Source organism: Emys orbicularis, chromosome 1, assembly GCF_028017835.1.
Source record: "Emys orbicularis isolate rEmyOrb1 chromosome 1, rEmyOrb1.hap1, whole genome shotgun sequence".
NCBI classification, from domain to species: domain Eukaryota; kingdom Metazoa; phylum Chordata; order Testudines; family Emydidae; genus Emys; species Emys orbicularis.
Window position 1 is genome coordinate 197,317,896 of NC_088683.1, and position 21,633 is coordinate 197,339,528.

The 21,633-nt window shown below is 41.5% G+C and overlaps 1 protein-coding gene across 2 annotated transcripts in view; it reads right to left on the reverse strand.

Moving 5' to 3' along the window:
* Nucleotides 1–21,633, reverse strand: part of APP (amyloid beta precursor protein) — a 326,391-nt gene that overhangs the window by 207,103 nt on the left and 97,655 nt on the right. The gene's annotated exons all lie outside the window — the stretch shown is intronic.

Consider the following 21,633-nt stretch of genomic DNA (forward strand, 5'->3'; position numbering starts at 1 on the left):
CTCAGAGCCCTCCTTTCCCCGAACATTGTTGCATTTGGAAAGTCTATTTCTGAATGTCAGCTATCACTTTCCCAATACAGCCCTCATCTGCCTCCACACTGACAGTTTGCTGAATCATTTATTCATTTGCATGCTTAGATTACTGCTGTTCTCTCCTTTCTGACTTTCTTAAATTGCTCATCTCAAAATCCAGTCTGTTCCAAACACTGCAGTATACTACTGCACCCACACATGGGCTGACAGTCATGCCATTCCAGCCCTAAAAGGAACTACTCAATTACAGTCATTGCCATAATCCCAATCCATCCCCATCTGCGATCTCATTTCTCCCTCAATCCTATACACACTCTCCCCCTTTTCCTCTCTCATTTCTGGCCCCGGCTGCACTCCTTTGTCAGGGGTCAATTCTTCACTGCTAACCAGCTATATGGAACAGTCTACTCACCTCCCGATAATCTAGTTTCTCCATCCCTTCTTTTGAAAGGAAGCAAAAACTCATCTCTAATGCTGCCTACGATCAGTAATCCATCAACCAGGTCCTCACATGGAATTTACTGTGGTCAGGGCTGGCTCTGGCTTTTTTGCCGCCTCAGGCAAAAAAGCCTCCGGGGGAGGGGGGCGAGCCTCGGCGGGGGCTCCGCTCTCCCCCCGGCGGCCGGGGGGAGGGCGCCGGGGGGGAGGGCGGCCGGAGCCCTGGGAGGAGGGCAGCGAGCCCCGTCTGGGGCTCGGCTTTCCCCCCGGCGGCCAGAGCGCCGGGGGCAGGGCGGCAAGCCCCAGCCGGGGCTCCGCTCTTCCCCCCGGCGGCCAGAGTGCAGGGGGGAGGGCGGCGAGCCCGGCCGTGGCCCCGCTCTCCCCGGCGGCCGGAGCGCCGCGCCGTCCCCCTCCAGGTGCCGCCCCAAGCACAAGCTTGGTGGGCTGGTGCCTGGAGCCGGCCCTGACTGTGGTACTAACTTCCCTTTACTTCTCATCTCATCAACTATTCCAACCTATCCTCAACGCATTGTAACTGCTGTGCATTAAGATACTTGAAAGAGCATACAGTTCTGGAGCCTTAACATTCTGCCTTCCATAAAGGGAGGTTTTTGTTTTGTTTTTTTCTGTAGTTAGGAACTCAGTGTGTTGAATGGAATACAACTTGCAGAGTAGGAAACCCTTTGTATGATGGGTGGAGTTTTAAAGACACCTGATTGATACTAAGTTTAATTATCATTTGTATTACTTGCATTCTGGTAGCACATAGAGACCCAATCAGGAGCAAGGCCCCATCTTGGTCAGCACTGTACAAACAGAGTAAGAGATGATCCCTGCCCAAACAGCTTACAATCTAATTAAGATAAAATGAAACATGTGGGTGTAGCAAAGTCAGAACTGTATCTTTAATTAAAGATTAAATTTAAAAGCATAACATTTAAATGGCAATGATGAGTAGCAATACATTTTTGTGCTCTTTTAGGCTGCTCTGCGATTAACACTACTTGAATTCAAGCAATGTGGGGGTAGCACATGTATAGTGGAAGGGACGCGTAGGATGCAGTATCAACATCAAACATAGGATTATGGGAATGGGCAGTTCTCTCCTAATGGTCAATTGAAGGCGATTGTAATTGAAATACTGTACAGCCACATCCTGGACTGTATGTTTAAAACACATTATAAATTACATTTAAATTTGTTACATGTAAACCCAGGACAATTACCTTCTCTTGCAATGGAAAATGATCAATTTCGGAAGGAGATATTTATTCAAGTCTGAAAGATTAGCATGTTATGCGGAACATTCATATCTGACAGGGTGAATACCATCCTATATATCACATGGCATACGGCATTGCATTAATTACTACTATAAAAAGGGAAGAGAAAAAAATCCATGACTGCATATTATCTCCATGACGGAATCACGGTACTTCCAATATTATATGGAACAGTTTCTCTTTTACATTGGATCAGATGTATTTCTTTTAATAGTAAAAGGGACAGGATTTGGGATTTTTGACTCCAATTTCTAGGACCATTATTTATATGAAGCAAAGCAAGAAATGCGAAGAATATGGGTCTATACGGATAATGTTGCTGTGGAGTTTACTACCAATATTTCTGCATTTGTGAGATCTTGGATTGGCTTTGTTCCACTTACTTGTATCTGTTCTGTAGCAGATAGATTTAAGCGTTTACTATTTACACTGTAAATGCACTAAAATTTCCATATTCAGTTATTAAACATCTGCATAAAGTGAATGCAACAGAATCTGCTGCTCTATCTCCTTAAGTGTGCAAGTACTGAATTTTAATCAAGTTGACAATATTATGAATGAAATAAAAAACTTCTTTTCACCCCCTGAAACCTGGTGTGTCTTCCCTTCAGTCCTCCTCACTTCCTTTCCCCGATAGGTGAGTGCACAATCATGCTTATGTTCCTGTTCTGTCACAGCAGTACCAAAATGCATTAATTGGGATTCCATGAAGCTGGTAAGTTTCAAGCTGCCACTGTTGTGTAAACACTACTACTCAAAAGCACACAGGCTGTTTCGGGAGCCATGGGAGAGGTACAACAGAAGAATTTGGTTTGCTGTGTTGACTAAAGGCAATATTTGAGAGGACAAAAGTTTACCACTCCAAATATAGATATCTTAAACAATTTCAGATGGCATCATTAACAATACCTTGGGTCATAAGACTGAGACATGATGCAATGTCACTGAAATGTTCTCACTGCAGAATTTTTCTGATATAGTTCACTGAATAAGTCAAACCCATAATGGAAATGTGGCTACTGTACATACGTACATTAAAAAAAAAAAAAAAACACTAACATCTACAAAATGTCAAGTTTTAAAGTGTTTTTGTTGGAAGAGAAAGAGAGAAAGAAATAAAGAGAAAGAGAGAAAGATCCTGAAATCACTGACAAAAGTGTATGTAGACTTCAGGACTCCAATTCAGGAAATCTTTCCTATCCAGGGCAATGCTTAAGCACATGGTTAAAGTTAACCACATACTAAGGTGCCTTTCTGATGATTAAAATTAACTATTGATGTGAGGCCTTGTTAAAACTGTAGTAGCAAGACACAGATTAAGATAAAATAGGATAATTTATCCATGTTTTATCTGAAAATTTCCTTTCTTGAAATAAATTAGGTCCACAGATCCATGACACTGGGTACTCTACTCTATGCAGCCATGGAGGCAAACCAAACCTGTCAGTCAGAAGCAGTCAAGGTGCAGCTCCAACCACGACTTGAGACACTTCCTGGGACACACTAAGCACTCTATCAGTAAGGAAACTTCAGTAGTAAGATTAAATAGAACAATCCTCCTGCAGAGCAAGATATTCATCTAACAAAAAACTTTGAGTGCCAATTAAGAATTCAATATCTTTTCCCAACTGACAGCCCATTCGGGTGGCTTGGATCTGTGGACCGCATTACTCCAAGAAAGGAAATTTGCAGGTGAGCCCCGGATAAATTTTCCTATTCTTATTTGTAATGAGGTCCACAGATCCATGACATCAGGATTTTTATACCAGCATCCATTCGAGGCAAGAACTATTTAGAGTTATTTACAGACATGAAAGAGGATAACCCTTTATTAATAGTTACTGGGGGCTTGTCTTCACTACCCGCCTGGATTGGCGGGTAGAAATCGATCTCTCGGGGATCAAATTATCGCGTCTCGTCGGGACGCGACAATCGATCCCCGAATCGACGCGCATAGTCCACCAGCGCAGGTAGGAGTAAGCGCCGTCGACGCGGGAGCCGAGGCGGTCGATTTGCCGCCATCCTCACAGCGGGGTAAGTCAGCTCGGATACGTCGAATTCAGCTACGCTATTCGCGTAGCTGAATTTGCGTATCTTAAATCGATCCCCCCCTCCCTCCTACCGCTTTGGCCTTATGAAACATGCAATAATGCAGTTCCAGGAAAAGAGCTCACAACTCAGACACCCTGAGAACAGAGAAGATTGCTATCAAAAACACCACTTTAATGATTAGAAAGTAATGAGGCACCTTTGCGAGTAGTTCAAACGGAGGGCCTGTAATGGCAATTAGAACTAGGTAAGATCACATAAAATAACTTGATGCATTACAGGAGGATGTAGAAGAGATGCTGCTCTCCTTAAAAAAAAAAAAAAAAAAAAAAAGTCAGGTATAGCCTGAGTCTATCTTAAAGAAATTTGAGACACTGTGGTACTGAAGCAGATGTGGGGGTTGAGCCCCAGGCCCCTGAATACACTGAGTTAGTAGATTTATTTCTGGTAACTAAAATCGTGGATATTACCTCTCTGAATAAACTTGGCTTAAGAGGCTCTATTCAAGAACCAGGCAGCTAGGCTTAGATTGTCTGGATTCTGATGCATAATTGGCCCTTATATCATCATATCCCTTCTGGACAGACGGATGATGGGAGGTCTTGGGACCACGCCAAGGAGGTCAGAGAACTGAGGACTACCACAACTACCAGTGCTGCTTCTCTCCTGATCTTTTGTAGCATTCTGATGTGTAAAGGAAAGGGAAGGGAGGCACATAAAAGTCCCTTCTGGCCATCTCTGCAACAGGCTTTGTCGTCTTGGCTCTGGGATTCCACCAGCAAGAGGAGGAGACTGATACTCTGTAATTCAGGTGGGAGGCAAACAGATCTCTCTTTTATCAGGCAATGAAACACCTCTGGGTGTAGTTCCCATTCTGAATGATCTAACTTTTGCCTGCTGAGCCAGTTAGCCACAACATTCAGTTTTCCCTTGGATGTGAAGGGAGCGACTTGTCTGTAGTGTCTCCTTTGCCCAAGTCATCAGGAGGTCAGCTTCTCTTTGAAAAACTGTAAACCACGTTCCTCTCTTTCTGCTGATGTATGACATGGCTGAAGTGTTGTCAGTCATGATCAGTATGAAGCAAGTCCAGATACAGAAGCAAAGCCTTGAGATCATATTGGATTGCCCTGAGCTCTTGCCTGGTGCTGACAAAACTGCGTAGTGTAGACAAGGCGTAAGAATATCCACATGGGAGACCACTGAATGCAGAAGAGAGAAGTACATGAACAGGTTGACTGTTTTGATAAGTTTTCTTAGCTTCTCCTGACTTTCTTGCAATAAGGTGTTCTGTAGAGGACATGACACTGGAAATACATTGAGATTTTTAAACAGCTCTCACAAAACTGTGGCTCTGCAGCATACTTATTGCTTTGATGGTACAGTCTATAACTGACTCTGGATGAGGCTTGGATAAGGAAGTCACCAAAACAGGGTTGACACAGACTCTTTCCTGAGCTGCTACTAACACTACCAGCATTTTCATAAACTCTTGCAGCGCTGTTGATAAATCAAAGGGAAAGAACTTGTATTGGTAACACTAACACAGTTTAGGACACATCTATGAGACTGTCGAATTAGGATATGAAGATAGGTGTCCTTCAAGTCTACTGATGTCCTGCAGTCCCTTTGTTCATGGCAGCTAGTGTGGATTATAAGACCTCCATCATGAATTTTGATTTCTTCATGGATCTGTTGAGATAACTATGTCAAGAGCTGCTCTGTGGCCTTGTTTTGTCTGAAGGGGAGGGACAGGTTCAAGTTGCTCTAATTCATAGATCTAGAATGAGATGGGTAGTCTGCATACCCTAACTCTTCCTTAGACTACGGAAAATTTATTTATTTACAGGCTGAAAGAGACCATCCTCACAATACCGTTCATCCACACTAGTGTTGCATCTGAAAGTAACCAGGGGGATGAGGGGATGAGGGGAGATTAGGGGGAATTGGGAATGACAGCCCAATAGTTATAACATGGTGACCCATAGTGGCAGCTGAGGAGGACAGCCCTGATACTTTCAGAGTCTTTCAAATCCTTATCACGCTATTACACACTCATGGGGTTTATGAGGAGTATAGCTACAGCTTCTCTAAGGCATCTGCATACCTTATAACTCAGAATACTTAGTACTCTTTTGCCTTAAAAATCTATTTTCTGTTTTTTTTCTCTTTTTTAAAATATTTTATTATGCGAGTCTTTAACTCTGATTTGGAGTGTTGGTCTTCCTCCTCTAAGCAGGGAGAATTTCTTTTGTGGGATTGTGTGTGCATGTCAAGAGGAAACAACACTTGTCTGTGGCCTGGCCTTTCCAGCATTGATTTCACATGCTGCACTCCATGAAGGTGACCAGGGGACATAGGTGTTGATGGATTATCCCCCATGCTGCACGCCACGAAGATGAGCGGGGGAACGAGGTGCTGTGGATATCTGCCCTGCTGCACTCTGCAGATTTATGCAGCTTGAGGGAAACAGATTTCACTCTGTGACTTTTAGAGCACCTCCTAGTGGAATCCCTTGAATCAGACTCTTCAGAAGCTGAAGGGGGCTGAGAGCTTTTATTTTTTCCTTATGTTGGGACAACTAGAGGAGTCTGAACATTTGAAAGACTTCTTTTCTTATGCCTTCCTTTGATCCTCCTGCTCAGGAGAGAGGAATTTCAGAATGACAGTCCAGGAGGGCTGGGGGGAGAGAACCATGTGATTGGTTATTCTTTTGATCAGGTTTCTGGCCCTGAAAATGTGGAGGTTCTGACTGGAGGTTTGTGCTGGAATGGCTCCAGAAGGGGGCTCCCCTGTGTCCCTCACTTTAAGGGAAATTCCTGGACCTGGCCTGGAGATAGGTCAACTCCACCCCAGGGGAACCAGGCTCCAAACCTGGATATTCAACGGCGAGTCCTTGGCCTGTTTGCTGCACTGGGAAACAGTGCTGGTAGGGCGCAACCCTGAATCACTGCAGGGCCGAAATGGGGTTTGCTGTACAGCAGAAGGAGGGAATGGGCCCAATGGCCCCTTACCAGACTCTCCTCCTTGTTCAGTCTCTGGATCCCTGTCAATAGCTCCCTGCCACTGCAGAAGTACAGGAGAGGGGCTGGGCAGGTGCTTCACAGTCAACAGTCGTGGCTGTGAGCCAAGGCTCCATTGGCAAGGCGGGAAAGTTTCTCTGGCCCTTTGATATTGTGCTTCAACCTACACTCACCCCCTATGTATGAGGGAGTTAGGGGTGGGTAGGGAGCCATCACGTGCTACTCCTGAGGCTGCTGCCATAGCATGTGCCAGGCCTGAGGAATTTTGCTGCTGAGGTACTGCCAATGCTCCCTGGAAACTCTCCTGCTCGGGGAGGGAGGCTGCTGGAAACCCAGTCCATGCCTGAGCACTGGCTTTCCCTTTCTTTGGCTACATCGACACTATAAGCTAGGGGTGCGATTCCCAGCTCGTGTAAACATACTCGTGCTGGCTCTCCTCTGAGCTAGCACACTAAAAATAGTAGTAGCTGCAGTAGCATGGGCAGCCGTAGCACTGTGCTAGCCACGCTGAGTACAAACCCACCCAAATCTCGTGGGTACGTACTCGGGGCCATTACCGTGCACTACTGCAGCTTATTTTTAGCATGCTAGCTCACATGAGAGCTAGCATGAGTATGTCTATGCGAGCTGGGAATCGCACCCCTAGCTCACAGTGCAGACGTAGCCTTAGCAGTCTCTGCCACTCAGCGCTCCTCATGGATGACGAGCAGGGTACAGACAGTCCCAGAGGCTGAGGAGAAAGGGAATCCTCTCTGCCAATAAAGGCAGACCCTGACAGCCTGCAGATTTTAAGGCTTCTTCAAATTTGCTCTGCAGCAGAGAGAAGCTGTTCTGTCTGCCTGCAGCTGGAGAGGCAGATGAAAGCTGGCCTTTTGTTAGAGGTGGAGCCTCACCTCCCCTGTCTCTGATTGACAGGTAGGATCTGTCTCCCAGGCTGCATAGAACAGAGTACCCAGTGTCATGGATCCATGGACCTCATGAATAAGAGGAAAGATGTTTGAACTAGTTTCAGCACAGATATGGTCTGTTTAAGCTGTTGGCAATATACTTTTTACTGAACCAAATACCATGGACTAGTCCAGTGGTTCTCAAACTAGGGCCGCCGCTTGCTCAGGGAAAGCCCCCGGCAGGTCAGGCCGGTTTGTTTACCTGCCGCGTCTGCAGGTTCAGTCGATCATGGCTTCCCATTGGCTGTGGTTCACCGCTCCAGATCAATGGGGGCTGCAGGAAGGGCAGCCAGCACGTCCCTCGGCCCGCGCCGCTTCCTGCAGCCCCCATTGGCCAGGAGCCGCGATCGGCCAAACCTGCGGACGCGGCAGGTAAACAAAAGACATAGCTCTAAATGCTCTCAATCCTCTGAATTACTGTACGGCAAAACAACATTTAAATACACTAAGAATAAAAGTTAAGCAAAGACATAAAAGACATGTAGGCAATCAAAAGGTGACAAACTGTAAACTGTCTATGTGTAAGTTTTCTTTAATCTTGATATTTATTTTTTAAACTTCATTCTATTTAATGCAATTTGTATCCAGTTAAATTTAGCTGTAAATAATATAAGCCTGGTGACATTTGGTCATATAGGCCCCAATTGTTTGACATCTATGCTTGTGTTTAACATTATTGCTGAGAGTAATTGCATAGATGTCAAACAATTGGGGCCAGAGTAAAACAAATAAATGCATGTCTCTTTTGTACACAGGAACAAATCTTGCACACGCCACACAAGTAATCCTCAGCGGTTTCAGCAGAACTATTCAGGGGGGAAATTTATAAGCAAACACTTTTATTTAAAAGGAATTTTTTTCTCCTAAATTTCCCCATGAAAAACTGCCCCCCCCCCTTTTTTTTAAACAAAAAACTGAAACTGGAAAATTTTTGGTTTTCATGAACTGTTTTTGATAAAACAAATATTTGATTTGCAGGGGAAAAAATGTTTTCTGAAAACAATTTTTTTTAAAAAACTAGAAATCTGCATTACTTACAGGATTATTATAAGCCCCTACCTCTTGTTCACTGATCTGTGCTACAGTATTCTAATCAAATTTGTGGCACTTCATAGCACACTATATATTCATTTTTTTAAATCAATGTGGAAGAAAACAAAATCACTGATAAAGTTTGCAGATGACATAAGGTGGCTAAATAATTAAAAGGACAGGTCATGGATACAGAACAATCTGGATCACTTGGTAAACTGGGTGCAAGCAAACAATATGCATTTCAATGCAGTTTAATATAAAGTTCTACATCTAGGAACAAAGAATCAGGCCACACCTACAGGATGGAGGACTCTACTCTGGGAAGCAGTGACTCTGGAAGAGACTGGAAGGGTCATAGTGGATAAGTAGCTGAACATGAACACACCTAAGTTAACGCTTTGGTTCAAAAGGGCTAATGCGATCCTTGGATGTTTAAATAGGGACATATTGAGCAGGAGTAGAGAGGTTATAATAACTCTGTATTTGGCACTGGAAATACTACTACTGGAATACTGAGTTCAGTTCTGATATCCACAATTCAAGAAAGATATTGATAACTTGAAGAGGGTTCAGAAAAAAGCTATGAGAATGATTACAAACTATGCCTCCACGAGCTCAATCTATTTAGTGTATCCAAGAGAAGATTAAGGTGTGATGTGATTGCAGTCTGTTAGTACTTAGATGGGGAACAGAAATTTGATAGCAGACTCTTCAATCTACCAGAGAAAAAAGTGTACCAAGATCTAGTGGTTGAAAGTCAAAACTAAGGCCTTATCGATACTAACCCTATAAGTCAATTTCAGTTATGCTAGTTAAGTTACTTAAGTTACTTAACTTCAGTCGATGTAACTTACATTGACTTACAGCAGTGTCTACACTGTGCTATGTCAACGGGAGACACTCTCCCGTCGACATAGCTTCCACCTCTCGTTGAGGTGGATTACTGAACTTGACAGGAGAGAGTTCTCCCATTGACTTACCGCGTCTTCATCAGACCAGCTAAATTGATGCCCACTGCATCGATCACAGCAGCACCAATTTAGCCCATAGTAAAGACAAACCCTAGGCAAATTCAGATTGGAGATACAGTAGAACCTCAGAGTTATGAACATCAGAGTTATGAACTGACCAGTTAACTGGCACACCTCATTTGGAACCAGAAGTACACAATCAGGCAGCAGCAGAGCCAAAAATAAATATATAAATACAAATACAGTATAGTACTGTGTTAAATGTAAACTACTAAAAAAAATAAAGGGAAAGCAGCATTCTTCTTCTGCATAGTAAAGTTACGAAGCAGTATTAACTCAATGTTCAATTGTAAACTTTTGAAAGAACAATCATAATGTTTGCTCAGAGTTGTGAACAACCTCCATTCCCGAGATGTTCATAACTCTGAAGTTCTATTGTCAGGTGCAAATTTTTGACAGTGAGGGTAATTAACCACTGGAAAAATTTTGCAAGGATTGTGGTGGATACTCCAACAGTGGAAATTTCTAAATCAAGATTGCATGTTTTTCTAAGAGATAAGCTCTAGTTCAACTACAGCTATTGGACCACAACCAGGAATTAATTCAGGGAATTCCCATGGCCTGTGCGGTGCAAGAGGTCAGATTAAATGATCACAATGGTCCCTGCTGGCCTTAAAATCTATGAGCCTAACAGAACTACATCTACAAAGAAGACATGTCCTAATTACAATCACACTAAAATCTATTAGAGATTGCTAGAAGGATTCCTCACTACTAATCACATGTACTGACATAATTCATTGTGCTCTGTATATAGGTTCAAGCAAAAGGCTGTAAAAAAAATTATATTGGACAGGTAGTTATTTCTGATATCTATTGTCTATTCCAAAATAAAGCACAGTATTTCCTTCATCAAATAGCTCAGCCCTGTATGTTTTTAATACAGCAGCCTCTGCTTGTTCATTATATCACTTCTTATATCACGATGTTTGTTGTCTTCCCAAGAGGTTTACAATATTTATATGTTCAACTCAACTATTCCATGAAAATTTTTGATTTGACTGGTATTTGTCTGTACGCATTTAAATTAAAACTATTCTGTACTAGTGAATCAAGCTATATATTAATACTAGGACTGTCAATTAATCGCAGTTAACTCACGCGATTAACTCAAAAAAATTAACTGCGATTAAAAAAATTAATCGTGACTAATCGCACTGCTAAACAATAGAATAGCAATTGAAATTTATTAAATATGTAGATTTTGTTGTTGTTACATAACTGCACTCTAAAACAAAACGATGTAAAACTTCAGAGCCTACAAGTCCACTCAGTCCTACTTCTTGTTCAGCCAATCGCTAAGACAAACAAGTTTGTTTATGTTTACGGGAGATATTGCTGCCTGCTTCTTATTTACGTCACCTGAAAGTGAAAACTGGCATTCACATGGCACTTTTGTAGCTGGCAAGGTATTTACGTGCCAGATATGCTAAACATTCATATGCCCCTTCATGCTTCAACCACCATTCTGGAGGACATGCGTCCATGCTGATGACGTTCGTCAAAAAAATAGCACGTTAATTGAATTCGTGATTGAACTATTTGAGGGAGAATTGTACGTCCCCTGCTCTGTTTTACCTGCATTCTGCCATATATTTCATGTTATAGAAGTCTTGGATGATGACCCAGCACATGTTGTTTGATTTACGAACCCTGTCACTGCAGATTTGACAAAACGCAAAGAAGTACCAATGTGAGATTTCTAAAAATAGCTATAGCACTCGACTCAAGGTTTAAGAATCTGAAGTGCCGTCCAAAATCAGAGGGACGAGGTGTGCAGTATGCTTTCAGAAGTCTTAAAAGAGCAACATTCCAATGCGGAAACTAGAGAACGTCAACCACCAAAAAAAAAAAAAAACTATCAACTTTCTGCTGGTGGCATCTGACTTACATGATGAAAATGAACATGCATCAGTCCGCTCTGCTTTGGATCGTTATCGAGCAGAACCCATCATCAGCATGGATGCATATCCTCTGAAATGGTGGTTGAAGCATGAAGGGACATATGAATCTTCAGCGCATCTGGCACGCAAATATCTTGAGATGCCGGTTACAACAGTGCCATGTGAATGCCTGTTCTCACTTTCAGGTGATGTAAACAAGAAGCGGGCACTATTATCTCCTACAAATGTAACCAAACTTGTTTGTCTGAGCGACTGGCTGAGGTAGGATTGAGTGGACCTGTAGGTTCTAAAGTTTTACATTGTTTTATTTTTTAATGTAGTTATTTTTTGGTACCTAATTCGACATTTGTAAGTTCAACTTTCATGATAAAGAGATTGCACTAGAGTACTTGTATTAGGTGACTTGAAATATACTATTTCTTTTGTTTTTTTACAGTGCAAATATTTATATTAAAAAATAAATAGAAAGTGAGCACTGTACAATTTGTATTCTGTGCTGTAATTGAAATTAATATATTTGAAAATGTAGAAAACATCCAAAAATATTTAAATAAATGGTATTACATTATTAACAGTGTGATTAATTGTGATTAATTTTTTTAATCGCTTGACAGCCCTAAATAATACTGCTTAGTTCACCTGAGATTGAGAATATGCACTGTAAGCGTATCTGTACTTTGAATAAAAATACTTTATGTCTAATCATTTTTCTCTCTCTTGGTTTGAAGAATGACGTATGTTTTTCTGTACATCCAGAATGAAGGTCCTGATACTTTAAAAAATAATAATAATAATAATAATAAGGCGTTTTACCAGGATGGAATAGTTAAGAGCTATTTTGCTGATGAGAAATGTACAGATAGTTAAATGGGACTAAAGCTCATAGCTAGAAGAATAAAGGTATAGTCATGGTACTGCTGTAATGCCTGGATAACCTTTACCTTGGACTGCAGAAGACAGGTGTCTCAAGGAGGTACCACAGACTAGATGAACTGGTTTAGAAATATAATTAGGAACTAGCCTGCACCTTCACCATTTGGCACTTGAACATTTGGCAATCGGAAAATTTGAGCTGTTTAAAATTAATACACAAAATTAACACACCTAATCAACTCTCAATTCAGGCTGAAATACTTGAGGGGAAAAAACCCTAAGTATTTCCCATCTCAGTTTGAATGGGCTGTCTGATGTGCCCTAATCAGAAGTCTATGCTGAGCAGCAAAGTGAGAGATTGGGTCTACCCAACTCAAAATGACAGTCATGAGTAAATGTATGTCCTTCTTACTGCTTCCCCTCATCCATCCTCCCATGTTCCTTCCAAAAGTCTGGTGCACCCCACTTGCTAGGTCTGGTTTTAAATTGTATCAAATTCTTCAGGACAGGGCCTGGCAAAATGGGATCTGATTCTGTTTGGGTTTGCTAAAATCAACTGTATTACAAATTATAATAATTCTCTATTCTCTACAGACTTGAAGCGGAACAAAACGTGGACAGTCACAATACACACCCATCAACAGCAGGCGGTAGCACTAGTACAGGACTGGTGCTATTTTGCATGATCAATTCAGGATCTCAAATCTGATTTTTTCCTAGTATTTTTATGTCTCAGATCTCACTCAGGCTCCAGGTGCTGGTGGTGGGAGTGGCATCTTTATTTACATTAAAACAAGGACAAAACCAAACACACAAAACCAAGTGAAGGGCAGACATATCACATCACGCAACAAGATATTAATTTGTTTGACAAAATAAGACACGGCCCTAAAACTGAGACAACTAAATTTTGTTGCCAGGTAGCCACATTTGAAATCTTTGTTCCCTGTGGATAAGTTAAAAAATTTCTTCCAGCTTGACTGTTTCATACTTTTTAATATGCCATTTATTAAAATGCCTAGGTTGCATTAATCCCCCCCAAAAATATTCACGGAAGTCTTAAGAGAACTGATTTTAAAAGAGCTGTGAAAACTTTAATGGACATACAATAGGTAAAAATATATCTTCAAGCTTCAAACAGAGTCAGGAAAGTCTTTTGATCATCTAAATGAAATATCTGGCAGACAACATTTTAGGAGCACATTTCAAAGGAATTCGTACATTCAATATTCAATCTTCAGGAAAGTGGCTGTTGTATAATTGATTATGGAAAATAGTGTTCTTGAAGATTTAGAGTGAGGATTTCTGAAAAAGATAATTAAACTATGTTCTGAAAATGGAAAATAGCTTCAATCACAGGTTTTCCCTATGCCACATTAGAAGTTGATGGAAAGTTTTTGTTCCTTCAACTAGATTGTAAGAGTTCAAAAAGTTCTTTTATCAAGGTTGCCAGAAGGCAGAGAAAGTTTAGCAAGTTGATGACTCAACAACACAAAGAAGGAAAATAAGTAATTTTTCTTCCAGACTGAGTAGCTCAGGGGTTCTCAGACTTTTCTACTGGTGACCCTTTTCACACAGCAAGCCTCTGAGTGCGACCCCCCTTATACATTAAAAACACTTTTTAATATATTTAATACCATTATAAATGCTGGAGGCAAAGTGGGGGTTGGGGTGGAGGCTGATAGCTCGCGACCCCCCATGTAATAACCTCGTGACCCCCTGAGGGGTCCCGACCCCCAGTTTGAGAACTCCTGGAGTAGCTGGACCTTTGAGGTACAGTAACACTGAGGAAACCTTTGCAGGGATATTGCATCCCTTTTCCCTGAAATAGTTTAGCATGGTTACCCAGCAGTGACAGCTTCTGACAGCTGTTTTGATGTTCCCACAGACATTACCTCTTGCAAGAATGGTCACTGTTCTGGGATTCCTGAAGCACCACTGTGGCTGGGAGCAGGGACTCTTGGGCATTGAAGGATGGCGATAGAAGTCCCAGAGGAACAACTAGCACAGCTGCAATGCTTGTGGCATCTGGTCCTAACCACAGATTTCAGTGGCTCAGCCAAACAGCCTGTTTTTAGTGTTGTTACTAAGACATGCCTAGACACTTGCAACATGATCAATTGTATGTGAATTCAAGCCATCATGTGGTGTCGGGAGATCAAAATATTTCAACCAATGTTGTCCTCTTTTACAGCTCCTTTTCACATATTAGAGAGAGTCTCGAGGGGTAAGAATTTTACATCCTCGCAGCAAGATTTAAGCCTCAGTTCAGACTCATGAAGTATGTGTTCTTAATGTCTAAATGCAGTGTTTCTCTATTGGTCTGCTACATGTTTTAAACTTTCTTCTTGTAAAATACATACATGGCTTCATTTATAGATAAGTGACCACGGGGTTCATCTAACACTGAACCTACTGTAAACATTCAAAGGGACATTGCTGAAAGGGATATGTACTCCGTAAGGTCACTACCCATCCGCTTCTACCATGATGCCTACAAGAAATTGGCCCCCTACTCACAGCTAGGTCGAATGACAGCTGGAGAAAGTGGATATTATTTATGAAAGGGAAAAAATATATATGTTCACATGATTCAGAGGAGTTAAATTGGGCATGCTGTTCATCTATCTGTGTAACCATGGGACCTTACTACCATTTTCCTCATTCTCCTTCCCTTCAACTCTCCTAGTGTTCGGTACACTCATTGCATTGTTTTGTTTTGTTTTAATTCTTCAGGTTTACATCTTCCCTATGTTCTTGGACTGCACCTAGCACAATGGGAATCTGATCTTTATCAGGGCTCTAGAGTCCTACCTTAATAAAAATAATCCAATAGCATTAATCATCATCTGTGGGAAGGCAGAGAAAAACAGCAGCACAACATCTCTTTTAGGATCATGGGGCTGTCTTGCCTAGCCTGAAGAAAACTTGGATACTGGGCTAGTGGGCATCTGGAAGTCTACCAGGACTAAATTTGTAAACAGAAAAAGAACAGAGGCTATACATGTTTTTTTAAAAGGTATTCAGTAAGACAGAATGAACAACGTGATGCTCAAAGAAAGGAGCCTATATTATACAGAAGGTCAGACTTGATGATCATAATGGTCCCTTCTAGCCCTAAAAATCTATGAAGAGCATTTTCAGTGTTTTACAAAAGCAACATCTGCATAAGAGAGAGATAAGAAATGAAAGAAGCAAAACAACCAAACATACCCTCTGTAGCCTTTTACCCCTCTCCAAAGAGATATATAGGGAGCATGCTGCTCTTTTTTGTTCACTTGTCTGCAGTAAAAAGTATGAATGGGTATTTAATTCTCCTCAATGGAGAGTCAAAAGGGATTGCTCCTCAACTCAGTACTGCTAGCACTATGGTTTTATATTTTTGCAAAGAATCCAATTTTATGTGTTGGGGCGGCGGGGTTGTTTTTGCAAGTGTTCCATAAAACATACTGCTTTCTCTCTCCTACGCAGTGCACTCTGTCAGGCAAATGGAGAGAGAGGTCTCACTTTCCCAGTTCACTACACTTCTACATGAGTCAACATTACAGCATTTGATTTTCTGTCAAATCTATTCCAGTTCAACTGTTCTATATTGTACCTATCCAAAGTCAACACCCTTCTCCTCAACCTTCTCTTTCTTGCTTACACACCTTCATTTGCTTCTGTACATAGGGGTGTGTAAGCAAAGTTAGTAGAGATATTTACTGATTCTGCAGTTGTATTCTCTACACCTGATTTGCCATTCCTATTACCCTCAAAATTCAATTCTTCAATGTCATTTTCTATTGGCCCCTGAAAAGACAGCAGGCTAGGACTGACCTGCATGTGAAGAGGTGATTTACCTCCTCCTCCTATCTGAACAAAAACCATTTTAACTCCCCCGCCCTTAAAAATAAACCCAGAAACATCTGTTTGTATAATACCAACTGCTTTCCAAACAGTAACAGCACTAATTGACATCACACAACGCTGTGTCTCACCTTTCTTCTTATGCTGTTAAATCTCACACTGTGTAGTCCCTAAATCCCACAATTCTGCAGTGTCAGTGAAAAGATTCAACAAGAGATTAATCTAATCGACTGGTAAGGAAGTAGGTATTGACACCAACTCTGCAGAATACCACCACCTTGTGAGAGGATCAAAAAACAGGCAACATTCTCCATTTCAAAGTCAAATAGAAAATCACCCTTTGTTTGTTTCAACAATATCAGTTCCTCCTTAATCTCCCTCTTCCTTACAGCACCATTGTAGTTCCATGTTAGTCCTACTCTTCATTAGTTACCCTCCACATCCTTCCCAAAATAGAAACAACCCATGTAAAACGTCTATGTGACTTAGCAGAATCCCAATGGTTCATGTCATTCTTTGTGTGTTCTCTGCAAAATATATGCCAGCTGGACAGGGAAGGTGATGGGGAACATGGATAATGTAGGCACCAGAGCAACTTCAGAAACAGTTTCCAAACCAAATACTTCGCTACGTTCTCTGCTGTTCATTGGCAATGCGGAGGAGATCTGGCACCGAAAGAAAAAGACGCTGAAGGTAGCAACCTAAACATTCAAAAAAATTACCAATAAGAAAACAAAAAAACAAAAGTGTCAGCTTCTTCATGTCAAATTTATTTTACCTCTTAAGAGACATACAGACACCAGGCCTCTGAGTCTATGCAGTGATATTACAGCGGACACTCAACTTCTCCTATGCCAAGACCGCAATCTAAACATGACTGTATGCATCGCCTCCTGTAAACCTACCTACACGCAATATGTTTGTTCAAATTCAGCAGCTCTTCTCTTCCTCTGTACATAGATACAGCAACTTCCTCAACAGAAACATATTCCAAACCTTACAGGCAAGGTTCTGTTTCAATAAATACTTAACCCATCAAGAGATCCACCCTGATAATCAGGTATGGATAAAAGCAATAGTTTGTACTCATCTTCTTTCCTGGCAAATCCTTAGAACCCTTTAGCCTGCTTGCACAGCCATTTACTGAACTGCTGCATTGATCCTGTGTATCACAGGAACACAATGAAAGACTAAAGCAATGAGATGGAGGTACATTTTAAACTATAATTTAAAAACGGCATATTTAATTCTCTCAAAGCTAGTAAATTACATCTCTCTTCCGAAGGAAGTAGGGGTTTCCCTTGGTATCATAGGTAAGGGTACGAGTACGTCACGGAGGTCACGGATTTCATGACTTTCTGCGACCTCCGTGACATTGGGGCCCCACAGCAGGCCCAGCCACCGCGGCAGAGGGGGACCTCCCACAGCTCCCCAGCCTCCTCAGGTGGCAAGGGGGGATTCCTCCCTCAGATCCCAGCCACTGGACAGAAGCGAGGAGCCACAGCTCCCTGCCACTGCCTGCAGCTGGGCAGGGTGCTGGACCCTCCTCCCTCCCTACTTGGTCAGGGATGTTTTTAGTAAAAGTCAGGGACAGGTCATAGCTTTGGTGAATTTTTGTTCATTGCCCGTCACCTGTCCATGACTTTTACTAAAAATATCCATGACAAAATCATAGCCTTACTCATAGGGCAACAAGCAGCAGTGCTTTTAAGGGATCTTTTGTTTTACGCACAGGAGAAAGTATCTTGTCCTTCCCAACTAGCAACCACTCTCACCTAACACAGTCATTGAAATCTTTTGCTGCCCTCTATCACATGGGATGATTTAGTTGGGGATTGGTCCTGCTTTGACCACCCTTCCTGCAGCCCCGATTGGCCTGGAGCGGCGAACCGCGGCCAGTGGGAGCCGCGATCGGCTGAACCTGCGGACGCGGCAGGTGAACAAACTGGCCCAGCCTGCCAGGGACTTTCCCTGAACAAGCGGCGGCCCTAGTTTGAGAACCACTGGACTAGATGACCTCCTGAGGTCCCTTCCAACCCTGATATTTTATGATTCTATGATCACAACCTGTTCTACCTCTGTGGTAGAACCAACATGTACCACGGAGGATGCTTTAAAAAGCTGCCTTTGGTACAGTACTCCTGGCAGGGCCAGTAGACTGTAATAGAGATTTCAGCTGCCTGTGCTGTGGCAGCTGCTGTACTTCTTGGGTAGCCTTAGGAGGACTGTATGTTTCTTTTTAAGAGCCTCTTTACAGCAATTAAAACACTTGACCCTCATGTATGGTTGGTCTCATAATGATGAAGATGAAATGTCACAATCTTTTGACACAGATTGTAAGAGTATGCCAGGCTTCATTTTTTTTATCCCCCCTTTGTGTATCTTCCCCCAGCAATTTATGCCTAACAAGCTTTTTAGATGCACAAACCTAGCAAACAGTCTGAGAATTAATTCTGGGAAACACTCAAGCCATGTGGGATTATAGTCTGGTTTTCATGACTAATGACAGTGTGTTTGAGAGCTCCTAGATATTAATAAACTACATTTCATATTTAAGATGATGGTATCAGCCACACTGAGTCAGTTTCACAAGTTTCAGCTACAAAATCTCTAATTGCATCTTTCTGACAGACTGGGACAGATGTGTATATGAATGAGCTATATTTATGTTTATTAAGTAGATCACAGTATTACATTTCTAAATGGTAGGATACATTCTATGGAAATGCCTTTAAAAACATTACTTGTTTTCTCTATTCAGCTATTCCAAGTTTCATCACTTTATGAAATGACCTACTTTATGTCAGTGTTCTCTCAGGGCCTTGTGTGAGCTGTCACAAACTAACAGGCCTGGGAACTCATTTTTTAATAATCTAATTAATTTATGCATTCTTGAGTTTACTACGGAACTAGCCAAAGGGTAACTTGCTAATCTAAGAACCTAGATTCAGGTTTTTGCATACCCCAAGAGACAATACAGCTGTGATTTCATTTTTTATGAAACTCACTTCAGGGTTTAGCTTCAAAAATATAAAGCAGTAATATAGTATCATATGCTTAAACTTTGAAATGGTGATTGTGCTCCAAGTAATTCAAAATGCACTACAGCGTGCATCAAACATGGCTTAATACTAAATTGAAGAAATAGAATAAGATCTAGGAAATTTGCAACAAAAGAGATATCCCTACTGAATATACTGATTAGCTTTGTTATTTTTACCTATGAAAAGTTAAACAACATGAGGGACAAAGATACCTAAAGTACATCTGCAGAAGATATTCAAATCAGTGCTCTGCTACTTATTTACTGAAGTTATAGTAACTTTCATTTAAAATGTATATATCAAGTTCTTGGGATTGGTCTGTAAAATGTGTGATTTCTGGTGTAATTACCCAGATATTGCTACAATAGCATATCTTTTAGCTGAACAGTAATATATATATAAAAGGGAATACAACATTTCTAGTATTTTCCATTCTATCAGAGACTGTAAGGGCACACGGTCATCTTAAAAAATATTCACACTCCTCTCTGAAAAAGTTTCACTAACTGTTATAAGCGCCACCAAAGGTTATTAGAATAGAAAGAAAAATATTTTTGCCTTAATCATTCTTTCAGCTTGTTTACTTAGTACTTTTCACTGCACTTTGTGCTGTCAGTTTCACAGTTCTCCCCACATAGTTATTCTGTCTTCCCTCTGAGTGGAACTTTCACATAATAAAGGGAAAGAGAGAGAGAGAAAGAAAAGGAGAAATTGACCGGGAGGGGCAGCTGGAGACTGTTTGTTTAATTGACCCAGGTTGAATGTGAACATTAACATTATACATTTTCTTTTAAAACAATAAGTGGATTCAGTGCTCCAAAGAAGTGCTAGATTGAGAGCTCTATATAGTCAAGTCCTGCCTACCCAGAAGCACTACATGTATAACCTTAATTTGGCGAGTGGGGGTGGTTCACTTTGTGTGCTCATCTTGTCCTTTACTTCTTTTGAAATTCCATCACGGGGACTCACTGGGATTGTGTGTCTTGTGCCTTATTCCGGTTTAATAGATCAAGATGTGTCCCCTTAACATCCTAAGCCATCCGTGCCACATAAGACAAAAAAAATGGTGGCATTTAAATCATTCCCTTATCTTGACATTTTGTCAGATAAAATGTAAAAGACAAACACACACAACATACATCCTTGATAGCAATTAATGTCTATTAGCTTATTTATAAATAAGCTAAGTCAGAGGCAGCAAGAGCAAACTGGGCCTTGTAGCATGCCTCAGAGAGGAGCTGGTAAAGTAATATGGCTTTTTCTTCCGCTCTCAAAGCACATCATTAGGGAATTTGTTTGATGTATGGGTAGGAAAGGGAAGTTAGGGATGTACAATGTAATATTTAATACTCTTCTTTAGGTATTAAAATATGACATCAAAATGCTGGTTTCTTTTCTAATAAAATACTGCTTATTGTAACTCAAACTTTGTTACAACACATTTCACATCTGGGGTGGGAACAGGGCAAAACCATTAAGGCTGCAATCTCTAAATGCCTCTGTGACAGTTTGGGGAATTTCTCTTTGTAAAATTTGAATTTGGGTAGATTTTATTAAATTGTTGTATTATCAAACCAGGAAGACAAGACACTGAGCCGGGGAAATAGGATCCGGGAGAGGGGAACCCAAACACACTCAAGCTGGTGGTAACTCTGAGGGAGGGAATTGTGTGCTGGTGTTTATTATTTTGCCTAGGTCTATGTATTTCCTGTACTTTGTCTATGAGGTAAGTGTGTTTGGTTTAGAAATTCCTCTACAAAATTTCTGTCTGTTACTTGCTTCAGCTGTCATGTGTCCCTGAAGAGTTAAACTATAAACCAGAGTACCCACAAGGGTGGAGCTCTGGGCAGGAGGTGCTTGAGCAACTGGGATGTCTTAAGGGGTCAACACTGGGGCATCTGGACCACAGGGTTCCATTCTCTAAAAGAGGTAACAGAAAAAGAGTCTGGACCCAGGATGTGTGACCAAGAGGCCAGAGACTGTTGCTGGAGCTTGCCCAGATCCCATGGAGCTTAGAAACACATAGATCCAGTGTGTGGGTCCAAACACAGATGCCTGGTGAGCATCCAAAACGGGGAGCACAACCAGGACTGTGACAAACTCCTAAAAATGCTCTCATGAAACCTC